The sequence below is a fragment of the Pseudophryne corroboree genome, chromosome 2 (genome assembly GCF_028390025.1).
Source record: "Pseudophryne corroboree isolate aPseCor3 chromosome 2, aPseCor3.hap2, whole genome shotgun sequence".
NCBI lineage: Eukaryota > Metazoa > Chordata > Amphibia > Anura > Myobatrachidae > Pseudophryne > Pseudophryne corroboree.
In genome coordinates, this window is record NC_086445.1 from 1011206614 (window position 1) to 1011231773 (window position 25160).

Sequence of the window (25160 nt, forward strand, 5' to 3'; positions counted from 1 at the left end):
GATCTCCAGATTTCTGTCAGCTTGTCGTCGGGCTACCATCCGCAGTCTAATGGGCAGACTGAAAGGGTGAACCAGTCCTTGGAGCAGTTCCTCAGGTGTTATGTCTCCAAGTGTCAGACTGACTGGGTTGCTCATCTGTCCATGGCGGAGTTTGCCTATAACAACGCGGCTCACTCTGCTACAGGGATCTCTCCCTTCCTTTGTGTGTATGGGCATCATCCTAAGGCCAATTCTTTTGACCCCCTGGACTCCACGCCTGGTGGTTCCTCTTTGGTTTCGGTCCTTAGAGGTATTTGGCGGAAAGTGAAGAAAGCCCTTGTGTCTGTGTCATTAGTGACCAAAAGGGTTTTTGATAAGCGGAAAAGACCCTGCAGCTTCAAATTAGGAGACTTCGTCTGGTTGTCTACCAAGAATTTGAAGTTGAGACAGCCATCTCATAAGTTAGGCCCCCGGTTCATCGGCCCTTATAAGATCACCAGGGTTATCAATCCGGTGGCATTTCAGTTAGATCTGCCCCGTTCTTTGGGTATCAATAAAACATTTCATTGTTCCCTTTTAAAACGGGCGATTAGTAATCCTTCTTCCAGTGGAAGACCTTCCCCTCTTCTGATACGTGGCCAGAGGGAGTTTGTTGTTGAAAGGATTCTTGACTCCAAGGTGGTTCGGGGTCGGCTGTCATTTTTGGTGCACTGGAAGGGGTATGGCCCGGAGGAGCGGTCGTGGGTGCGCAGTTGTGATCTTCATGCCCCCAGACTGATACGCTCTTTCTTCTCGCAGTTCCCCGATAAACCCGGTGGTAGGGGTTCTTTGACCCCTCGTCAGAGGGGGGGTACTGTTAGGGTCTCCTGCCCTGTGCTGCCACGTCGTCATGGCAACCGGGAGACAAGTGCTAGCGGAGTAACCTGAGCGCAGCTGATACTCCGGTTCGGGTCTTTTGCTGTGCAGTGGTTATAGGCTCTGTGCATGGCAGGGGATCCGGTGCTGGTTTTTGTGCTCACAGTCTGTGAGGTCTGAGTGGGGCGTGGACAGCACCTGCTTTATAAGGCCTCTTTTCAGGGTAAGCAGATGCTGCTGAATCTTTGTTGGTTAGTCAGTTTCTGAAAGTTAGCCAGTACTGTGTAGCTTTGTATTTGTTTGTTGCTTACTGCAAATAGGCCTGGGGATTTGGTATTACACTCTGCCAATCCAGACCTAGCAGTAAGACTGGAGTCAGTCGTTTAGCTTGCTGGGGTTCTGTTACTACTCTGTGAACTTAGCAAGTTTGCGGCTGTATTCTAAGACTTGCCTGTCTAATCCTGTCTCACTGTGCTAGGTGTCAGGGGTCAGTTTAGTGGCAGTAAACCGAACCTGTGCACTGCAAGTGAGAATTAGGATTGTGGAGAATCTCCTTGTGTCTATCATTCCATCTCTGACCAAGGAGTTTACTGCCACACCCGTTGGTAACCCTTTAGGGTTTTGCTGTTGCCCTTAGCAACAGCATTTCGGGTTTTCTATGTATTAAAACACAACATCTTGCTTTTCACATCTGAGCAGTTCTAATACAAGGGAGATACCCAGTTCCTTAGCCTCTGGGCTTCTCTGTTCACGTTGTGTGTATTTTGTTACCCTACCACCTTCTGTGTACGTTATGTCATATTCCCTAGTCTGTCTGTGAGTCCATTTGTTTTGCATAACAGTTCAAACACCAGTACATTCCTGCAGGCACTGGAGTGCATAACAGTCCTGACACCAGTACTTTCCTGCAGGCACTGGTGTGCATAACAGTGCTGTTTGGGGAGTGTTTTTTGGAAGGGCCATCCTGCGTGACACTGCAGTGCCACTCCTAGATGGGCCAGGTGTTTGTGTCGGCCACTAGGGTCGCTTAGCTTACTCACACAGCTACCTCATTGCGCCTCTTTTTTTCTTCTTTGCGTCATGTGCTGTTTGGGGAGTGTTTTTTAGAAGGGCCATCCTGCGTGACACTGCAGTGCCACTCCTAGATGGGCCAGGTGTTTGTGTCGGCCACTAGGGTCGCTTATCTTACTCACACAGCTACCTCATTGCGCCTCTTTTTTTCTTCTTTGCGTCATGTGCTGTTTGGGGAGTGTTTTTTGGAAGGGCCATCCTGCGTGACACTGCAGTGCCACTCCTAGATGGGCCAGGTGTTTGTGTCGGCCACTAGGGTCGCTTAGCTTACTCACACAGCTACCTCATTGCGCCTCTTTTTTCTTCTTTGCGTCATGTGCTGTTTGGGGAGTGTTTTTTGGAAGGCCCATCCTGCGTGACACTGCAGTGCCACTCCTAGATGGGCCAGGTGTTTGTGTCGGCCACTAGGGTCGCTTATCTTACTCACACAGCTACCTCATTGCGCCTCTTTTTTTCTTCTTTGCGTCATGTGCTGTTTGGGGAGTGTTTTTTGGAAGGCCATCCTGCGTGACACTGCAGTGCCACTCCTAGATGGGCCAGGTGTTTGTGTCGGCCACTAGGGTCGCTTAGCTTACTCACACAGCTACCTCATTGCGCCTCTTTTTTTCTTCTTTGCGTCATGTGCTGTTTGGGGAGTGTTTTTTGGAAGGGCCATCCTGCGTGACACTGCAGTGCCACTCCTAGATGGGCCAGGTGTTTGTGTCGGCCACTAGGGTCGCTTAGCTTAGTCATCCAGCGACCTCGGTGCAAATTTTAGGACTAAAAATAATATTGTGAGGTGTGAGGTATTCAGAATAGACTGAAAATGAGTGGAAATTATGGTTTTTGAGGTTAATAATACTTTGGGATCAAAATGACCCCCAAATTCTATGATTTAAGCTGTTTTTTAGGGTTTTTTGAAAAAAACACCCGAATCCAAAACACACCCGAATCCGACAAAAAAAATTCGGTGAGGTTTTGCCAAAACGCGGTCGAACCCAAAACACGGCCGCGGAACCGAACCCAAAACCAAAACACAAAACCCGAAAAATTGCAAGTGCACATCCCTAGTTTCCATATGTATGGATGTATGTATGTATATGTGCTAAATTAGGGCATACTTGCCTACTTTTGAAAAAGTATTTCAGGGAGATTGTAAAAGTAACACCTATCAGTGCGGGCATGTACTGCTACATCTGAGAGGCCTGTCATGAAAATGACTTACATCCAAATGTAAATGAGCCCCAAAGTTAGTAAGGTCTACTTGTTGAAGAAAAGACTCTTACATTTTGCAGGATTTGTTTGTGTATTGTGTTTTACAAGAGGTTCCATATACTGTAAGTGGCCACAAGAAACCTTTCTCTAACGTCCTAAGTGGATGCTGGGACTCCGTAAGGACCATGGGGAATAGCGGCTCCGCAGGAGACTGGGCACAACTATAAAGAAAGCTTTAGACTACTGGTGTGCACTGGCTCCTCCCACTATGACCCTCCTCCAGACCTCAGTTAGATTCTTGTGCCCGGCTGAGCTGGATGCACACTAGGGGCTCTCCTGAGCTCCTAGAAAGAAAGTATATTTAGATTTTTTTATTTTACAGTGAGATCTGCTGGCAACAGACTCACTGCAGCGAGGGACTAAGGGGAGAAGAAGCGAACCTACCTAACAGGTGGTAGTTTGGGCTTCTTAGGCTACTGGACACCATTAGCTCCAGAGGGATCGACCGCAGGACCCGACTTTGATGTTCGTTCCCGGAGCCGTGCCGCCGTCCCCCTTACAGAGCCAGAAGCATGAAGAGGTCCGGAAAATCGGCGGCAGAAGACTTCGGTCTTCACCAAGGTAGCGCACAGCACTGCAGCTGTGCGCCATTGCTCCTCATGTACACCTCACACTCCGGTCACTGATGGGTGCAGGGCGCTGGGGGGGGGCGCCCTGAGGGCAATATTACACACCTTGGCTGGCAAATATACACCATATATAGTCCCAGAGGCTATATAGGTGTAAATTAATACCCCTGCCAGAGTTTCAAAAACGCGGGAGAAGTCCGCCGAAAAAGGGGCGGGGCTAGCTCCCTCAGCACACTGGCGCCATTTTTCCCTCACAGCTCCGCTGGAAGGAAGCTCCCTGGCTCTCCCCTGCAGTCTACAACTACAGAAGGGTAAAAAAGAGAGGGGGGGCACTAAATTTAGGTGCAGTATATATATATATATATATATATATATATATATAGCAGCTATAAGGGGATATAATTCAGTTAGTCCCTGCATTATATAGCGCTCTGGTGTGTGCTGGCATACTCTCTCTCTGTCTCCCCAAAGGGCTTTGTGGGGTCCTGTCCTCTGTCAGAGCATTCCCTGTTTGTATGTGGTGTGTCGGTACGGCTGTGTCGACATGTTTAATGAGGAGGCTTATGTGGAGGCGGAGCAAATGCCTGTAAATGTGATGTCACCCCCTGCGGGGTCGACACCTGAGTGGATGGTTCTGTGGAAGGAATTACGCGACAGTGTCGACTCCTTGCATAAAAGGTTTGACGACATACCTACTATGGGACAGCCGGCTTCTCAGCCTGTGCCTGCCCAGGCGTCTCAAAAGCCATCAGGGGCTCTAAAACGCCCGCTACCTCAGATGGCAGACACAGATGTCGACACGGATACTGACTCCAGTGTCGACGACGATGAGACTAATGTAACTTCCAATAGGGCCACACGTTACATGATTGAGGCAATGAAAAATGTGTTGCACATTTCTGATGTTACCCCCGGTACCACAAAAAAGAGTATTATGTTTGGAGAGAAAAAACTACCAGTAGCTTTTCCTCCATCTGAGGAGTTAAATGACGTGTGTGAAGAAGCGTGGGCTTCTCCTGATAAGAAACTGGTAATTTCTAAGAGGTTACTAATGGCGTACCCTTTCCCGCCAGAGGATAGGTCACGCTGGGAAACATCCCCTAGGGTGGATAAAGCGCTCACACGCTTGTCAAAGAAGGTGGCACTACCGTCTTCGGATACGGCCGCCCTGAAGGAATCTGCTGATAGAAAGCAGGAGGCTATCCTGAAGTCTATATATACACACACACAGGTGTTATACTGAGACCAGCTATTGCGTCAGCATGGATGTGCAGTGCTGCAGCTGCGTGGTCAGATTCCCTGTCAGAAAATATAGATACCCTAGACAGGGACACTATATTGCTAAATGTAGAGCATATAAAAGACGCACTTTTATACATGAGGGATGCACAGAGGGATATTTGCCGGCTGGCATCCAAAATTAGTGCAATGTCCATTTCTGCCAGGAGAGGGTTATGGACTCGGCAGTGGACAGGAGATGCAGATTCCAAAAGGCACATGGAAGTTCTGCCTTATAAGGGTGAGGAGTTGTTCGGGGATGGTCTCTCGGACCTCGTTTCCACAGCAACAGCTGGGAAGTCTACATTTTTACCCCATGTTCCCTCACAGCCAAAGAAAGCACCGTATTATCAGGTACAGTCCTTTCGGCCCAATAGGGGCAAGCGGGTTAAGGGCGCGTCCTTTCTGCCCAGAGGCAGAGGTAGGGGGGAAAAGCTGCAGCATACAGCCAGTTCCCAGGAGCAAAAGTCCTCCCCCGCTTCCTCTAAGTCCACAGCATGACGCTGGGGCTCCACAGGCGGAGCCAGGTACGGTGGGGGCCCGTCTCAAATATTTCAGCATTCAGTGGGCTCGCTCACGGGTGGATCCCTGGATCTTTCAAATAGTATCTCAGGGGTACAAGCTGGAATTCGAGACGTCTCCCCCCCGCCGTTTCCTCAAATCTGCCTTACCAACCACTCCCTCAGGCAGGGAGACAGTGTTACAGGCAATTCACAAGCTGTATTCACAACAGGTGATAGTAAAGGTGCCCCTACTTCAACAAGGACGGGGTTACTATTCCACAATGTTTGTGGTACCGAAACCGGACGGTTCGGTGAGACCCATTTTAAATTTGAAATCCTTGAACACATATATAAAAAAATTCAAGTTCAAGATGGAATCGCTCAGGGCGATTATTGCAAGCCTGGACGAGGGGGATTACATGGTATCACTGGACATCAAGGATGCTTACCTGCATGTCCCCATTTACCATCCTCACCAAGAGTACCTCAGATTTGTGGTACAGGATGGTCATTACCAATTCCAGACGTTGCCGTTCGGTCTATCCACGGCTCCGAGGGTCTTTACAAAGGTAATAGCCGAAATGATGATACTCCTTCGAAAGAAGGGAGTTTTAATTATCCCGTACTTGGACGATCTCCTGATAAAGGCGAGGTCCAGGGAGCAGTTGTTGGTCGGGGTAGCACTATCTCGGGAGGTGCTACAACAGCACGGCTGGGTTCTAAATATTCCAAAGTCACAGCTGATCCCTACGACACGTCTACTGTTCCTGGGGATGGTTCTGGACACAGAACAGAAAAAAGTGTTTCTCCCGGAGGAGAAGGCCAAGGAGCTGTCATCTCTATTCAGAGGCCTCCTAAAACCAAAACAGGTGTCGGTGCATCACTGCACGCGGATCCTGGGAAAGGTGGTAGCTTCCTACGAAGCAATTCCATTCGGCAGGTTCCATGCAGGAACCTTTCAGTGGGACCTATTGGACAAGTGGTCCGGACCGCATCTTCAGATGCATCGGCTGATAACCCTGTCTCCAAGGACCAGGGTGTCTCTGCTGTGGTGGCTGCAGAGTGCTCATCTTCAAGAGGGCCGCAGATTCGGCATACAGGACTGGGTCCTGGTGACCACGGATGCCAGCCTTCGAGGCTGGGGGGCAGTCACACAGGGAAGAAACTTCCAAGGACTATGGTCAAGTCAGGAGACTTCCCTGCACATAAATATTCTGGAACTGAGGGCCATTTACAATGCCCTAAGTCAGGCAAAACCCCTGCTTCAAAACCAGCCGGTACTGATCCAGTCAGACAACATCACGGCGGTCGCCCATGTAAACCGACAGGGCGGCACGAAAAGCAGGACGGCAATGGCAGAAGCCACAAGGATTCTCCGATGGGCGGAAAATCACGTGTTAACACTGTCAGCAGTGTTCATTCCGGGAGTGGACAACTGGGAAGCAGACTTCCTCAGCAGGCACGACCTCCACCCGGGAGAGTGGGGACTTCATCCAGAAGTCTTCCAAATGATTGTAAACCGTTGGGAAAGGCCACAGGTGGACATGATGGCGTCCCGCCTAAACAAAAAGCTAGAAAGATATTGCGCCAGGTCGAGAGACCCTCAGGCGATAGCTGTGGACGCTCTAGTGACACCGTGGGTGTACCGGTCGGTTTATGTGTTCCCTCCTCTTCCTCTCATACCAAAGGTACTGAGGATAATAAGGAGAAGAGGAGTAAGAACTATACTCATTGTTCCGGATTGGCCAAGAAGGTCTTGGTACCCGGAACTTCAAGAAATGATCTCAGAGGACCCATGGCCTCTGCCGCTCAGACAGGACCTGCTACAGCAGGGGCCCTGTCTGTTCCAAGACTTACCGCGGCTGCGGACGGCATGGCGGTTGAACACCGGATCCTGAAGGAAAAGGGCATTCCGGAGGAAGTCATTCCTACGCTGATTAAAGCTAGGAAAGAAGTAACCGCAAACCATTATCACCGCATATGGCGAAAATATGTTGCGTGGTGTGAGGCCAGGAAAGCCCCAACGGAGGAATTTCAGCTGGGCCGTTTCCTGCACTTCCTACAGTCAGGGGTGACTATGGGCCTAAAATTGGGTTCCATTAAGGTCCAGATTTCGGCTCTATCGATTTTCTTCCAGAGAGAACTGGCTTCTCTACCTGAAGTTCAAACTTTTGTTAAGGGAGTGCTGCATATTCAGCCCCCTTTTGTGCCTCCAGTGGCACCTTGGGATCTCAACGTGGTGTTGGATTTCCTAAAATCACATTGGTTTGAGCCACTGAAAACCGTGGAATTGAAATATCTCACGTGAAAAGTGGTCATATTGTTGGCCTTGGCTTCGGCCAGGCGTGTATCAGAATTGGCGGTTTTGTCATGTAAAAGCCCTTATCTGATTTTCCATATGGATAGGGCAGAATTGAGGACTCGTCCCCAATTTCTCCCTAAGGTGGTATCAGCCTTTCATCTGAACCAACCTATTGTGGTGCCTGCGGCTACTAATGACTTGGAGGCTTCCAAGTTGGTGGACGTAGTCAGGGCCCTGAAAATTTATGTTTCCAGGACGGCGGGAGTCAGAAAGACTGACTCGCTGTTTATCCTGTATGCGCCCAACAAGTTGGGTGCACCTGCTTCAAAGCAGACTATTGCTCGCTGGATCTGTAGTACGATTCAGCTTGCACATTCTACGGCTGGACTGCCGCATCCTGAATCAGTGAAAGCCCATTCCACGAGGAAGGTGGGCTCTTCTTGGGCGGCTGCCCGAGGGGTCTCGGCTCTACAACTTTGCCGAGCAGCTACTTGGTCGGGGTCAAACACGTTTGCTAAATTCTACAAGTTTGACACCCTGGCTGAGGAGGACCTAGAGTTTGCCCATTCGGTGCTGCAGAGTCATCCGCACTCTCCCGCCCGTTTGGGAGCTTTGGTATAATCCCCATGGTCCTTACGGAGTCCCAGCATCCACTTAGGACGTTAGAGAAAATAAGAATTTACTCACCGGTAATTCTATTTCTCGTAGTCCGTAGTGGATGCTGGGCGCCCATCCCAAGTGCGGATTGTCTGCAATACTTGTATATAGTTATTGCCTAACTAAAGGGTTATTGTTGAGCCATCTGTTGAGAGGCTCTGTTGTTATCATACTGTTAACTGGGTATTGTATCACGAGTTATACGGTGTGATTGGTGTGGCTGGTATGAGTCTTACCCGGGATTCAAAATCCTTCCTTCTTGTGTCAGCTCTTCCGGGCACAGTATCCTAACTGAGGTCTGGAGGAGGGTCATAGTGGGAGGAGCCAGTGCACACCAGTAGTCTAAAGCTTTCTTTATAGTTGTGCCCAGTCTCCTGCGGAGCCGCTATTCCCCATGGTCCTTACGGAGTCCCAGCATCCACTACGGACTACGAGAAATAGAATTACCGGTGAGTAAATTCTTATTTTAAAACGCATGTAGCCATAGGGATGATTGTGCCTTATAACTAATATAGGGAAATGGCACTGATGATATAATTTAAATGTATGTATCTATGATTTCTTTTTTTTTCAGGGAGATTGAGGGACCATTCAGGGAGTGAGGGAGATTGCTACTATTTCAGGGAGTCTCCTGCAGAATGAGGGAGGGTAGGCAACTATGAATTAGGGTGAAGGTGTCTCCTCCCTTCAAAAATGTATGAATACATCAGTTACAGAGGGAAAAGGGCCCTAATTTGCACACCTTCATTAGGTAGTGAGGTGCTACTCTGCTTGAGACTTAGTAAAGTGTACAGAGGGAGAAGGTAGCAGGTGCACTATCTCACACTAGCTCAACCTGTAGTAACCAGAGGCACTTCGCATATTCCTGGCCAGGGCTATGAGCTTACCCACCGCATCAAGGTAGCCTCTCATTGGGTAAGTCCCTAACACTAACTATAGGGGTTCAGGTCCGGGGGGCAGGACACCCCAGAGCCACCCAGCCAGACAACCCCAGGGCATCGCAGGAGTGATAAAAATAATAAGAATTTACTTACCGATAATTCTATTTCTCGTAGTCCGTAGTGGATGCTGGGAACTCCGTAAGGACCATGGGGAATAGCGGCTCCGCAGGAGACTGGGCACAAAAGTAAAAGCTTTAGGACTACCTGGTGTGCACTGGCTCCTCCCCCCATGACCCTCCTCCAAGCCTCAGTTAGGATACTGTGCCCGGACGAGCGTACACAATAAGGAAGGATTTTGAATCCCGGGTAAGACTCATACCAGCCACACCAATCACACCGTACAACCTGTGATCTGAACCCAGTTAACAGCATGATAAGAGAGGAGCCTCTGAAAAGATGGCTCACAACAATAATAACCCGATTTTTGTAACAATAACTATGTACAAGTATTGCAGACAATCCGCACTTGGGATGGGCGCCCAGCATCCACTACGGACTACGAGAAATAGAATTATCGGTAAGTAAATTCTTATTTTCTCTGACGTCCTAGTGGATGCTGGGAACTCCGTAAGGACCATGGGGATTATACCAAAGCTCCCAAACGGGCGGGAGAGTGCGGATGACTCTGCAGCACCGAATGAGAGAACTCCAGGTCCTCCTCAGCCAGGGTATCAAATTTGTAGAATTTAGCAAACGTGTTTGCCCCTGACCAAGTAGCTGCTCGGCAAAGTTGTAAAGCCGAGACCCCTCGGGCAGCCGCCCAAGATGAGCCCACCTTCCTTGTGAAATGGGCTTTTACAGATTTTGGCTGTGGTAAGCCTGCCACAGAATGTGCAAGCTGAATTGTACTACAAATCCAACGAGCAATAGTCTGCTTAGAAGCAGGAGCACCCAGCTTGTTGGGTGCATACAGGATAAACAGCGAGTCAGATTTTCTGACTCCAGCCGTCCTGGAAACATATATTTTCAGGGCCCTGACTACGTCCAGCAACTTGGAGTCCTCCAAGTCCCTAGTAGCCGCAGGTACCACAATAGGCTGGTTCAAGTGAAACGCTGAAACCACCTTAGGGAGAAATTGAGGACGAGTCCTCAATTCCGCCCTGTCTGAATGGAAGATCAGATAAGGGCTTTTACAGGATAAGGCCCGCCAATTCTGACACGCGCCTGGCCGAGGCCAGGGCCAACAACATGACCACTTTCCATGTGAGATATTTTAACTCCACAGATTCAAGTGGTTCAAACCAATGTGACTTTAGGAACCCCAAAACTACATTGAGATCCCAAGGTGCCACTGGAGGCACAAAAGGAGGCTGTATATGCAGTACCCCTTTTACAAACGTCTGAACTTCAGGAACTGAAGCTAGTTCTTTCTGGAAGAAAATTGACAGGGCCGAAATTTGAACCTTAATGACCCCAATTTTAGGCCCATAGACACTCCTGTTTACAGGAATTGCAGGAATCGACCTAGTTGAAAATTCCTCCATCGGGGCCTTACTGGCCTCGCACCCCGCAACATATTTTCGCCAAATGCGGTGATAATGCTTTGCGGTTACATCCTTCCTGGCTTGATCAGGGTAGGGATGACTTCATCCGGAATGCCTTTTTCCTTCAGGATCCGGCGTTCAACCGCCCTGTCGTCAAACGCAGCCGCGGTAAGTCTTGGAATAGATAGAGTCCTTGCTGGAGCAGGTCCCTTCTTAGAGGTAGAGGCCACGGGTCCTCCGTGAGCATCTCTTGAAGTTCCGGGTACCAAGTCCTTCTTGGCCAATCCGGAGCCACGAGTATAGTTCTTACTCCCCTCCGTCTTATAATTCCCAGTACTTTTGGTATGAGAGGAAGAGGAGGGAACACATACACTGACTGGTACACCCACGATGTTACCAGAGCGTCCACAGCTGTTGCCTGAGGGTCCCTTGACCTGGCGCAATACCTGTCCAATTTTTTGTTTAGACGGGACGCCATCATGTCCACCTTTGGTTTTTCCCAATGGTTTACAATCATGTGGAAGACTTCTGGGTGAAGTCCCCACTCTCCCGGGTGGAGGTCGTGCCTGCTGAGGAAGTCTGCTTCCCAGTTGTCCACTCCCGGAATGAACACTGCTGACAGTGCTATCACATGATTTTCCGCCCAGCGAAAAATCCTTGCAGCTTCTGCCATTGCCCTCCTGCTTCTTGTGCCTCCCTGTCTGTTTACGTGGGCGACTGCCGTGATGTTGTCCGACTGGATCAGCACCGGCTGACCTTGAAGCAGAGGTCTTGCTTGGCTTAGGGCATTGTAAATGGCCCTTAGCTCCAAATATTTATGTCTCCAGGCTTGACCACAAGCCCTGGAAATTTCTTCCCTGTGTGACTGCTCTCCAGCCTCGCAGGCTGGCATCCGTGGTCACCAGGACCCAGTCCTGAATGCCGAATCTGCTGCCCTCTAGAAGATGAGCACTCTGCAACCACCACAGGAGAGACACCCTTGTCTTTGGTGACAGGGTTATCCGCTGATGCATCTGAAGATGCGATCCGGACCATTTGTCCAGCAGGTCCCACTGGAAAGTTCTTGCGTGGAATCTGCCGAATGGAATTGCTTCGTAGGAAGCCACCATTTTTCCCAGGACCCTTGTGCACTGATGCACTGACACTTGGCCTGGTTTTAGGAGGTTTCTGACTAGTTCGGATAACTCCCTGGCTTTCTCCTCCGGGAGAAAACACCTTTTTCTGGACTGTGTCCAGGATCATCCCTAGGAATAGAAGGCGTGTCGTCAGGATCAGCTGCGATTTTGGAATATTGAGAATCCAACCGTGCTACCGCAGCACTATCTGAGATAGTGCTACCCCAACTTCCAACTGTTCCCTGGATCTTGCCCTTATCAGGAGATCGTCCAAGTAAGGGATAACTAAAAACTCCCTTCTTTCGAAGGAGTATCATCATTTCGGCCATTACCTTGGTAAAGACCCGTGGTGCCGTGGACAATCCAAACGGCAGCGTCTGAAACTGATAGTGACAGTTCTGTACCACAAACCTGAGGTACCCTTGGAGAAGGGTAAATTGGGACATGTAGGTAAGCATCTTTGATGTCCAGAGAGACCATATAGTCCCCTTCTTCCAGGTTTGCAATCACTGCTCTGAGTGACTCCATCTTGAATTTGAACCTTTGTATGTAAGTGTTCAAGGATTTTAGATTTAAAATTGGTCTCACCGAGCCGTCCGGCTTCGGTACCACCAATAGTGTGGAATAGTACCCCTTTCCCTGTTGCAGGAGGGGTACCTTGATTATCACCTGCTGGGAATACAGCCTGTGAATGGCTTGCAATACTGTCTCCCTGTCTGAGGGAGACGTCGGTAAAGCAGACTTTATGAAACGGCGAGGGGAAGACGTCTCGAATTTCTTGAGACGGGCCCCCACCGTGCCTGAGACCGCTTGTAAAGCCCCAGCGCCATGCTGAGGACTTTGCGGAGGCGGGAGAGGGCTTTTGTGGGAATTGGCTGTTTGCTGTAGCCTTTTTCCTCTCCCTCTGCCACGGGGCAGAAATGAGGTGCCTTTTGCCCGCTTTATGGGGCCGAAAGGACTGCGCCTGATAATACGGCGTCTTCTTAGGTTGAGAAGCTACCTGGGGTAAAAATGTGGATTTTCCAGCCGTTGCCGTGGCCACCAGGTCTGTTAGACCGACCCCAAATAACTCTTCCCTTTTATAAGGCGATACTTCCATATGCCTTTTGGGATCAGCATCACCTGACCACTGTCTTGTCCATAACCTTCTTCTGGCAGAAATGGACAGCGCACTTACTCTTGATGCCAGTCGGCAAATATCCCTCTGTGCATCACGCATATATAGAAATGCATCTTTTAAATGCTCTATAGTTAGTAATATACTGTCCCTATCTAGGGTATCAATATTGTCAGTCTGGGAATCCTACCAAGCCACCCCAGCACTGCACATCCAGGCTGAGGCGATTGCTGGTCGCAGTATCACACCCGTGTGAGTGTATATACATTTTAGGATATTTTACTGCTTTCTGTCAGTAGGTTCCTTAAGGGCGGCCGTATCCGGGGACGGTAGTGCCACCTGTTTAGACAAGCGTGTGAGCGCTTTATTCACCCTAAGGGGTGTTTCCCAACGTGCCCTATCCTCTGGCGGGAAGGGGTATGATGCTAATAACATTTTAGGAATTAACAGTTTTTATCGGGGGAAACCCACGCATCATCACACACTTCATTTAATTCCTCAGATGCAGGAAAAACTACAGGCAGTTTTATCTCACCCAACATAATACCCTTTTTAGTGGTACTGGTATTATCAGAAATGTGTAAAAACATTTTCCATAGCCTCAATCATGTAACGTGTGGCCCTACTGGAAGTCACATTCGTCTCTTAATCGTCGACACTGGAGTCAGTATCCGTGTCGGCGTCTGTATCTGCCATCTGCGGTAACGGGCGTTTTAGAGCCCCAGATGGCTTTTGAGACACCTGGACAGGCACAGACTGAGTCGCCGGCCGTCTCATGTCATCAATCTTTTGTAAAGAGCTGACACTGTCACATAATTCCTTCCATAAGCTCATCCACTCAGGTGTCGACTCCCTAGGGGGTGACATCTCTGTTACAGGCAATTGCTCCGCCTCCACCTCATTTTCCTCCTCATACATGTCGACACAACGTACCGACACACAGCACACACACAGGGAATGCTCTGATAGAGGACAGGACCCCACTAGCCCTTTGGGGAGACAGAGGGAGAGTATGCCAGCACACACCAGAGCGCTATATATATATACAGGGATAACCTTATATAAGTGTTTTTCCCCTTATAGCTGCTGTATTGTTATACTGCGCCTAATTAGTGCCCCCCTCTCTTTTTTAACCCCTTTCTGTAGTGTAGTAACTGCAGGGGAGAGCCAGGGAGCTTCCCTCCAACGGAGCTGTGAGAGAAAATGGCGCCAGTGTGCTGAGGAGATAGGCTCCGCCCCCTTCTCGGCGGCCTTTTCTCCCGTTTTTCTGTGGAATCTGGCAGGGGTTAAAATACACCCATATAGCCCTGGGGGTTATATGTGGTGTATTTATGCCAGCCAAGGTGTTTTACATTGCTGCTCAGGGCGCCCCCCCCTAGCGCCCTGCACCCTCAGTGACCGGAGTGTGAAGTGTGCCTGAGTAACAATGGCGCACAGCTGCAGTGCTGTGCGCTACCTTGTTGAAGACTGATGTCTTCTGCCGCCGATTTTTCCGGACCTTTTCTTGTTTCTGGCTCTGTAAGGGGGCCGGCGGCGCGGCTCCGGGACCGAGCTCCGAGGCTGGGCCTGTGTTCGGTCCCTCTGGAGCTAATGGTGTCCAGTAGCCTAAGAAGCCCAATCCACTCTGCACGCAGGTGAGTTCGCTTCTTCTCCCCTTAGTCCCTCGATGCAGTGAGCCTGTTGCCAGCAGGTCTCACTGAAAATAAAAAACCTTAAACTAAACTTTTCACTAAGAAGCTCAGGAGAGCCCCTAGTGTGCACCCTTCTCGGCCGGGTACAAAAATCTAACTGAGGCTTGGAGGAGGGTCATGGGGGGAGGAGCCAGTGCACACCAGGTAGTCCTAAAGCTTTTACTTTTGTGCCCAGTCTCCTGCGGAGCCGCTATTCCCCATGGTCCTTACGGAGTTCCCAGCATCCACTAGGACGTCAGAGAAATAGGGTTAAAGAGGTAGGAGCAGCTGTTGCTGCATGTGTGAATAATGTGAGGAGTAAAAGAAAATTATGTGAAGGTGTTACATATATATCAAACAAACTATAAGGGCCATGGAGTGATGAAATAGTGTTAAATTGCGATGCCCCAGGGACACCCAGCCACGGCAGGCACAGGGAGCCCCGCACCCCAGAGAATTCCCCCCATTATGGACTGCCATATTAAACAAAATGTAGGAGTCTTACCACAGTGTACTCATTCCAAATGTAAAGGCTAGAGTGTTGGACTATTTAAAATCAGAGGGGTGGGTGGGGCAGGGTGCTAAATTAGGGTGAAGGTGTCTCCTACCTTCAAAAATGTATGAATACATCAGTTACAGAGGGAAAAGGGCCCTAATTTGCACACCTTCATTAGTGTGAGATAGTGCACCTGCTACCTTTTCCCTCTGTGTATGTGTATATATATATATATATATATATATATATATATACACATACAGCATAGCACACACATTCATACAGACACTCACTCACTCACACAATACATACATGCATACAAACATACATACACAAACAAACATACATACATACATACACACACACACTTGATATCCTGTATACAGTACACTACATAGTGAATATGCAGTACTGTACCATCAGGAGGCGGGAGCAGACGGCGGCACTGTGTGGACGGAGGGAGCTGCTATGGCAGCGCATGCGCAGCCAGCAGCTTCTCCAGGACATTCTCCATGCAGAGAGCTACATAGCTCTCTGCTGCTACAGCTCAGCTGTCGCGGTTGCGTATGCGTTCGCGGATTTTACTGAGACGGAGATACTCCTGTCTCCGTCTCAGAAATAAAAATGTTGGCTCATCGGGGAGTTTCCAGGTACTTGGAACCCCCCCTGCGTGCGCCCCTGGCGGCGGCCCTAGTGCTGCATAATTGTTGTGGCCCGGGGGGCACTTGCCCCCTTGCCAATCCTGCACTAGTCACGGCTCAGTGTAAAAGGGTTTACCCGGTGCCAGGGACCTGGGAATCCAGCCTGGCTAGCTTGCAGGGTTGGCCCCGGGAAGGACCCAGGTGGCGGTGCATTGTAAATGTGTAAGTCGGGTCGATTCGACTCGGGACCCATTTACAGCATAGGAAAGCCAGCGCTAAGAGATGATCTCCTAGTGCCGACACTGCACACGTGACCACTGACGTCACCAACCCGGCAATAAGCCAGGTCCTGGCACCAGTCTGATCAGGGTCTCAGCCGGGTTGGAGCTGGCTACAAAATCCTTGGTGCAACCCGGCAATTTGGTGTAAAAGCGGTAAAAGATAGTCTTACCATACCTCGTTACACCTGGACGCTCATGGATTACTCAGGTTCCGTGGCTGATTAACACCAGGAGAAATGCAGACATGAAGTCAGCCAGCCACTGAACCTGTGTGATTCATGAGTTTCCCATTTGAAAGGGATAGTATGGTAAGCCTGAACGAAGAAGACCATTCCCACTGAATTCAGTGAGTTACAAATGGGTGATCAAGGTGGGGGGGGGGATGTTTAAAAAAAAAATAAGAATTTACTTACCGATAATTCTATTTCTCGGAGTCCGTAGTGGATGCTGGGGTTCCTGAAAGGACCATGGGGAATAGCGGCTCCGCAGGAGACAGGGCACAAAAAAGTAAAGCTTTTACCAGATCAGGTGGTGTGCACTGGCTCCTCCCCCTATGACCCTCCTCCAGACTCCAGTTAGGTACTGTGCCCGGACGAGCGTACACAATAAGGGAGGCAATTTGAATCCCGGGTAAGACTCATACCAGCCACACCAATCACACCGTACAACTTGTGATCTAAACCCAGTTAACAGTATGATAACAGAAAGAGCCTCTTAAAGATGGCTCCTTAACAATATAACCCGAATTTGTTAACAATAACTATGTACAGTATTGCAGATAATCCGCACTTGGGATGGGCGCCCAGCATCCACTACGGACTCCGAGAAATAGAATTATCGGTAAGTAAATTCTTATTTTCTCTATCGTCCTAAGTGGATGCTGGGGTTCCTGAAAGGACCATGGGGATTATACCAAAGCTCCCAAACGGGCGGGAGAGTGCGGATGACTCTGCAGCACCGAATGAGAGAATTCCAAGTCCTCTTCTGCCAGGGTATCAAATTTGTAGAATTTTACAAACGTGTTTTCCCCCGACCACGTAGCTGCTCGACAGAATTGTAATGCCGAGACCCCTCGGGCAGCCGCCCAAGATGAGCCCACCTTCCTTGTGGAATGGGCCTTAACAGATTTAGGCTGTGGCAGGCCTGCCACAGAATGAGCTAGTTGAATTGTGTTACAAATCCAACGAGCAATCGTCTGCTTAGAAGCAGGGGCACCCAACTTGTTGGGTGCATATAGTATCAACAGCGAGTCAGATTTTCTGACTTCAGCCGTCCTTGAAATGTATATTTTTAAGGCTCTGACAACGTCCAACAACTTGGAGTCCTCCAAGTCGCCAGTGGCCGCAGGCACCACAATAGGTTGGTTCAGGTGAAACGCTGATACCACCTTAGGGAGAAAATGCGGACGAGTCCTCAGTTCTGCCCTATCCGAATGGAAGATTAGATAAGGGCTTTTATAAGATAAAGCCGCCAATTTAGATACTCTCCTGGCGGAAGCCAGGGCCAGTAACATAGTCACTTTCCATGTGAGATATTTAAAATCCACCTTTTTCAATGGTTCAAACCAATGGGATTTGAGGAAATCTAAAACTACATTTAGATCCCACGGTGCCACCGGAGGCACCACAGGAGGCTGTATATGCAGTACTCCTTTAACAAAAGTCTGTACCTCAGGAACTGAGGCCAATTCTTTTTGGAAGAATATTGACAGGGCCGAAATTTGAACCTTAATAGATCTCAATTTGAGACCCATAGACAATCCTGATTGTAGGAAATGTAGGAAACGACCCAGTTGAAATTCCTCCGTCGGAACACTCCGATCCTCGCACCACGCGACATATTTTCGCCAAATGCGGTGATAATGTTTCGCGGTGACTTCCTTCCTTGCCTTAATCAAGGTAGGAATGACTTCTTCTGGAATGCCTTTCCCTTTTAGGATCTGGCGTTCAACCGCCATGCCGTCAAACGCAGCCGCGGTAAGTCTTGAAAGAGACAGGGACCCTGTTGTAGCAGGTCCCTTCTCAGAAGTAGAGGGCACGGGTCGTCCGTGACCAACTCTTGAAGTTCCGGGTACCAAGTCCTTCTTGGCCAATCCGGAGCCACTAGTATTGTTCTTACTCCTCCTCACCGTATAATCTTCAATACCTTTGGTATGAGAGGCAGAGGAGGAAACACATATACTGATTTGTACACCCAAGGTGTTACCAGTGCGTCCACAGCTATTGCCTGTGGATCTCTTGACCTGGCGCAATACTTGTCCAGTTTCTTGTTGAGGCGAGACGCCATCATGTCTACCATTGGTCTTTCCCAACAGTTTATTAGCATGTGGAAGACTTCTGGATGAAGACCCCCCTCTCCCGGGTGAATATCGTGTCTGCTGAGGAAGTCTGCTTCCCAGTTGTCCACGCCCGGGAAGAACACTGCTGACAGTGCTATTACGTGATTCTCCGCCCAGCGAAGAATCTTGGCAGCTTCTGCCATTGCACTCCTGCTTCTTGTGCCGCCCTGTCTGTTTACATGGGCGACCGCCGTGATGTTGTCCGACTGAATCAACACCGGTTTTCCTTGCAGGAGTGGTTCCGCCTGGCTTAGAGCATTTTAGATTGCTCTTAGTACCAGAATGTTTATGTGAAGAGACTTTTCCAGGTTCGTCCATACCCCCTGGAAGTTTCTTCCTTGTGTGACTGCTCCCCAACCTCTCAGGCTGGCGTCCGAGGTCACCAGGATCAAATCCTGTATGCCGAATCTGCGGCCCTCCAATAGATGAGCCTTTTGCAACCACCACAGAAGATATACCCTTGTCCTTGGCGACAGGGTTATTCGCAGGTGCATCTGAGGATGCGACCCTGACCATTTGTCCAACAGATCCCTTTGGAAAATTCTTGCATGGAATCTGCCGAATGGAATTGCTTCGTAAAAAGCCACCATTTTTCCCAGGACTCTTGTGCATTGATGTACAGACACCTTTCCTGGTTTTAGGAGGTTCCTGACAGGTCGGATAACTCCTTGGCTTTTTCCTCGGGAAGAAAAACCTTTTTCTGAACCGTGTCCAGAATCATCCCTAGGAACAGCAGACGTATTTAGAATCCAGTCGTGCCGTCGAAGAACTACTTTAGATAGTGCTCTTCCGACCTCCAACTGTTCTCTGGAACTTGCCCTTTTTAGGTCGTGCAAGTAAGGGATAATTTAGATGCCTTTTTTCTTTGAAGAAACATCTTTTCGGCCATTACCTTGGTAAAAAGGCCCGGGGTGCCGTGGATAATTCAAACGGCATCGTCTGAAACTGATATTGACAGTTCTGTACCACGAACCAGAGGTACCCTTGATGAGAAGGACAAAATTTGGACATGGAGGTAATCCTTGATGTCCAGGGACACCATATAGTCCCCTTTTTTCCGGTTCGCTATCATTGCTCTGAGTGACTTTATCTCGATTTGAACCTTTTATGTAAGTGTTCAAAACATTTTAGATTTAGACTATGTGTCACCAAGCCGTCTGGCTTCAGTACCACAATATAGTGTGGAAAAATAATACCCTTTTCCTTGTCGTAGGAGGGGTACTTTGATTATCACCTGCTGGATATACAGCTTGTGAATTGTTTCCAATGCTGCCTCCCTGTCGGAGGGAGCCGTTGGTAAAGCAGACTTCAGGAACCTGCGAGGAGAAGATGTCTCGACTCTCCAATCTTTACCCCTGGGATAATACTCGTACGATCTAGGGGTCAACTTGCGAGTGATCCCACTGCGCCCTGAGACTCTTGAGACTACCCCCCCACCTTGAGTCCGCTTGCACGGCCCCAGCGTCATGCTGAGGACTTGGCAGACGCGGTGGAGGGCTTCTTTTCCTGGGAAAGGGCTGCCTGCTGCAGTCTACTTCCCTTACCTCTATGTCTGGGCAGATATGACTGGCCTTTTGCCTGCATGCCCTCATGGGAAAGGAAAGATTGAGGCTGAAAAGACGGTGTCTTTTTTAGCTGAGATGTAACTTGGGGTAAAAAAGGTTGGATTTCCCAGCTGTTGCTGTGGTCCCCAGGTCCGATGGACCGACCCCCAAATAACTCCTTCCCTTTATACAGCAATACTTCCATCTGCCGTATGGGATCTGTATCACCTGACCACTGTCGTGTCCCTGACATCTTCTGGGAGATATGGACAACGCACTTATCTTGATGCCAGAGAGCAAATATCCCTCTGTGCATCTCACATACATATATATAGAATGCATCCTATTAAATGCTCTACATGAATAAAATATTTTCAGTCAGGGAATCCGACCAAGCCAACCCAGCACTGCATCTCCAGGCTGATGGCGATCGCTGGTCGCAGTATAACCACCGTATGTGTGTATATACTTTTTAGGATATTTTTCCAGCTTCCTATCAGCTGGCTCCTTGAGGGCGGCCGTATCTGGAGACGGTAACGCCACTTGATAAGCGTGTGAGCGCCTTATCACCCTAAGGGGTGTTTCCCAACGTACCCTAATTTCTGGCGGGAAAGGGTATAACGCCAATATTTGCTATCGGGGTAACCCTACGCATCATCACACACTTCATTTTATTTTATCTGATTCAGGAAAAACTACAGGTAGTTTTTTCCACTCCCACATAATACCCTTTCTTGTGGTACTTGTAGTATCAGAAACACGTAACACCTCCTTCATTGCCCTTAACGTGTGGCCCTAATGAGAAATACGTTTGTTTATTCACCGTCGACACTGTATTCAGTGTCCGTGTCTGTGTCTGTGTCGACCGACTGAGGTAAATGGGCGTTTTTAAAAACCCCTGACGGTGTTTCTGAGACGCCTGGACCGGTCCTAATAGATTGTCGGCCGTCTCATGTCGTCAACCGACCTTGCAGCGTGTTGACATTCTCACGTAATTCTCTAAATAAGCCATCCATTCCGGTGTCGACTCCCTAGAGAGTGATATCACCATTACAGGCAATTTCTCCGCCTCCTCACCAACATCGTCCTCATACATGTCGACACACACGTGCCGACACACAGCACACACACCGGGAATGCTCTGACAGAGGACAGGACCCACTAGCCCTTTGGGGAGACAGAGGGAGAGTCTGCCAGCACACACCAAAAACGCTATAATTATATAGGGACAACCTTATATAAGTGTTTCTCCCTTATAGCATCTTTTATATATATACAATATCGCCAAAATCAGTGCCCCCCCTCTCTGTTTTAACCCTGTTTCTGTAGTGCAGTGCAGGGGAGAGCCTGGGAGCCTTCTCTCCAGCTTTTCTGTGAGAGAAAATGGCGCTGTGTGCTGAGGAGATAGGCCCCGCCCCTTTTACGGCGGGCTCGTCTCCCGCTATTTTTGAAGTTAGGCAGGGGTTAAATATCTCCATATAGCCTCTGTGGGCTATATGTGAGGTATTTTTTGCCTCTAATAAGGTTTTTATTTGCCTCTCAGAGCGCCCCCCCCAGCGCTCTGCACCCTCAGTGACTGTTGTGTGAAGTGTGCTGAGAGGAAAATGGCGCACAGCTGCAGTGCTGTGCGCTACCTTTATGAAGACTCAGGAGTCTTCAGCCGCCGATTTTGGACCTCTTCTCTCTTCAGCGTCTGCAAGGGGGCCGGCGGCGCGGCTCCGGTGACCATCCAGGCTGTACCTGTGATCGTCCCTCTGGAGCTAGTGTCCAGTAGCCAAGCAGCAAATCCACTCTGCACGCAGGTGAGTTCACTACTTCTCCCCTAAGTCCCTCGTTGCAGTGATCCTGTTGCCAGCAGGACTCACTGTAAAGTAAAAAACCTAAGCTAAACTTTCTCTAAGCAGCTCTTTAGGAGAGCCACCTAGATTGCACCCTTCTCGTTCGGGCACAAAATCTAACTGGAGTCTGGAGGAGGGTCATAGGGGGAGGAGCCAGTGCACACCACCTGATCTGGTAAAAGCTTTACTTTTTTGTGCCCTGTCTCCTGCGGAGCCGCTATTCCCCATGGTCCTTTCAGGAACCCCAGCATCCACTTAGGACGATAGAGAAAAATACTTTGAAATGCAAATGTGTGAGTCCTGCCTTTGTTATATATATACACATTTGGAGGGCGTGTTGTTCTGCGCTGAGAAATGTTGGGGCGGAATATTGGAGAATTTGGCTGTAGAATCACTCTACTACATCTGGCGATTTAAAACTCTGCGGAATCTCACCACTGTGGTATTCTCAGACCCTATCACATTTACCCCAAAGGGTGATATGGGATGCAGTTACAATGCCGCCAGCTGGAATCCCGCCTCACAGGAGCTATTCCCACTTGTGGTGTCCATGAGTGCAGTGAGCTACTGAGTCAGGATGCCGCTGTCCGTTTACTGATCTCGGAGATATATGTAGGAGTACAGGGACGGTGCTAGGGTGTTCGGCGCCCCCCTGCAAACTATAAATTCGCGCCCTCCCATATTCCTTTGGCGCGCGCCGGGAAAAGGGGTGTAGTCTCACAAGTAAGGGGCATAGCCACACAATAGTACCCCCATTCAAAATTACGCCACAATGTAGCACAATCTTATTCATCTTATACGTAATGCCCCACCCGTAGTAGTAGCGTCCTTATATGTAATGCCCCCCAGTAGTAGTAGCGTCCTTATACATAGTGCACCCCCAGTAGTAGTAGCATCCTTATGCATAATGCCCCCCAGTAGTAGTAGCGTTCTTATACGTAATGCACCCCCAGTAGTAGTAGCGTTCTTATACGTAATGCACCCCCATTTGTAGTAGCGTCCTTATACATAGTGCACCCCCAGTAGTAGTAGCATCCTTATGCATAGTGCACCCCCAGTAGTAGTAGCGTTCTTATACGTAATGCACCCCAGTAGTAGTAGCATCCTTATACATAATGCCCCCCCCAGTAGTAGCGTCCTTATACGTAGTGCACCCCCAGTAGTAGAAGCGTCCTTATACGTAATTCCCCCTAGTAGTAGTAGCGTCCTTATACATAATGCCCCCTCCAGTTGTAGTAGCGTCCTTATACGTAATGCACCCCCAGTAGTAGTAGCATCCTTATGCGTAATGCACCCCCAGTAGTAGTAGCGTCCTTATATGTAATGACCCCTCCAGTAGTAGTAGCATCCTTATGCGTAATAGCCCCCCAGTAGTAGTAGCATCCTTATGCGTAATGCCCCCCCAGTAGTAGTATCGTCCTTATACATAATGCCCCCTCCAGTAGTAGTAGCATCCTTATACGTAGTGCATCCCCAGTAGTAGAAGCGTCCTTATACGTAATTCCCCCTAGTAGTAGTAGCGTCCTTATACGTAGTGCACCCCCAGTAGTAGAAGCGCCCTTATACGTAATTCCCCCTCCAGTTGTAGTAGCGTCCTTATACGTAATGCACACCCAGTAGTAGTAGCATCCTTATGCGTAATGCCCCCCCAGTAGTAGTATCGTCCTTATACATAATGCCCCCTCCAGTAGTAGTAGCATCCTTATACGTAGTGCATCCCCAGTAGTAGAAGCGTCCTTATACGTAATTCCCCCTATTAGTAGTAGCGTCCTTATACGTAGTGCACCCCCAGTAGAAGCGCCCTTATACGTAATTCCCCCTCCAGTTGTAGTTGCGTCCTTATACGTAATGCACACCCAGTAGTAGTAGCATCCTTATGCGTAATGCCCCCCCAAGTAGTAGTATCGTCCTTATACATAATGCCCCCTCCAGTAGTAGTAGCATCCTTATACGTAGTGCACCCCCAGTAGTAGAAGCGTCCTTATACGTAATTCCCCCTCCAGTTGTAGTAGCGTCCTTATACGTAGTGCACCCCCAGTAGTAGAAGCGTCCTTATACGTAATTCCCCCTCCAGTTGTAGTAGCGTCCTTATACGTAGTGCACCCCCAGTAGTAATAGCGTCCTTATACGTAATTCCCCCTAGTAGTAGTAGCATCCTTATACGTAGTGCACCCCCAGTAGTAGAAGCGTCCTTATACGTAATTCCCCCTCCAGTTGTAGTAGCGTCCTTATACGTAATGCCCCCCCAGTAGTAGTAGCATCCTTATGCGTAATGCCCCCCCAGTAGTAGAAGCGTCCTTATACATAATGCCCCCCAGTTGTAGTAGCATCCTTATACATAATGCCCCCCCAGTAGTAATAGCGTCCTTATACGTAATTCCCCCTAGTAGTAGTAGCGTCCTTATACGTAATGACCCCCCAGTAGTAGCGTCGTTACACGCAATGGCCCCCATTAGTAGCGTTGTTACACGTAATGCCCCCCCTGTAGTAGTAGCGTCCTTAAAGCACACATAAACGCACACAGACATACCACACACACACACATTTCCCTCTCACACTTCACTTACCTAAGCCAGTCTCCCTACACTACAGCAGCCTGGTCCGTGTAGCCCCGCCCCTTCTGCCCCGTTTAGCCCCGCCCCTTCCGCCCCGCTTAGCTCCGCCCCCTTCGGTACCGTGCACAGCGCTGTCCTGTCACACAGGTGAGGGGAGGGGAGGGAGGAGGATTTTCATGCTGCAGGTGCCGCAGCCAGTGCCTGTCATACAGTGACAGGCACAGCAGCAGCAGGGGGCACAGGACGGCGCAGCAGGGAAGGAATGCAGAGCAGGGGGACCGCCTCTCCGTCCCAGCGCCTCCCTGCACTGCATCCCTTCGCTGAGCGGGTAGCGCCGGGCCTGTAGGAGTAATAAGCACCTAATATCTGGATCCTGTAACAAATGTTGGCTGATTCATTTCTAAGCACTGTTTTTTTTTTATCATAAACATTTATAGTTTTTATAGGTAAGTGTAAAGGGGGGGAGGGGAGGGGATGCTCTGACTGTCATCAACATATCATAAAATGAGTTGCAACCTGCAACTAGCCATACGCAGCCAAACAACACTGAGAAATCACACCTTCTAAACAATTCAATCGCACTCGTTAAACATCTGCATGGACAGCTGTCAGACCTTGTGCAAAAACTGATGAGCAATTAAGGGCCTAATTCAGAGTTGATCGCAGCAGCAA

General features: G+C 49.3%; 1 protein-coding gene across 1 annotated transcript in view; it reads right to left on the minus strand.

The window, feature by feature from the left end:
* The window catches only part of DSCAM (DS cell adhesion molecule), a 796975-nt gene extending 772426 nt beyond the window's left edge, over window positions 1-24549 (minus strand). The window contains exon 1 of the mRNA XM_063956595.1: window positions 24501-24549. The gene's annotated coding sequence lies outside the window, so the exon portion shown is untranslated. The remainder of the gene's footprint in view (window positions 1-24500) is intronic.
* Window positions 24550-25160: the final 611 nt, after the last annotated feature.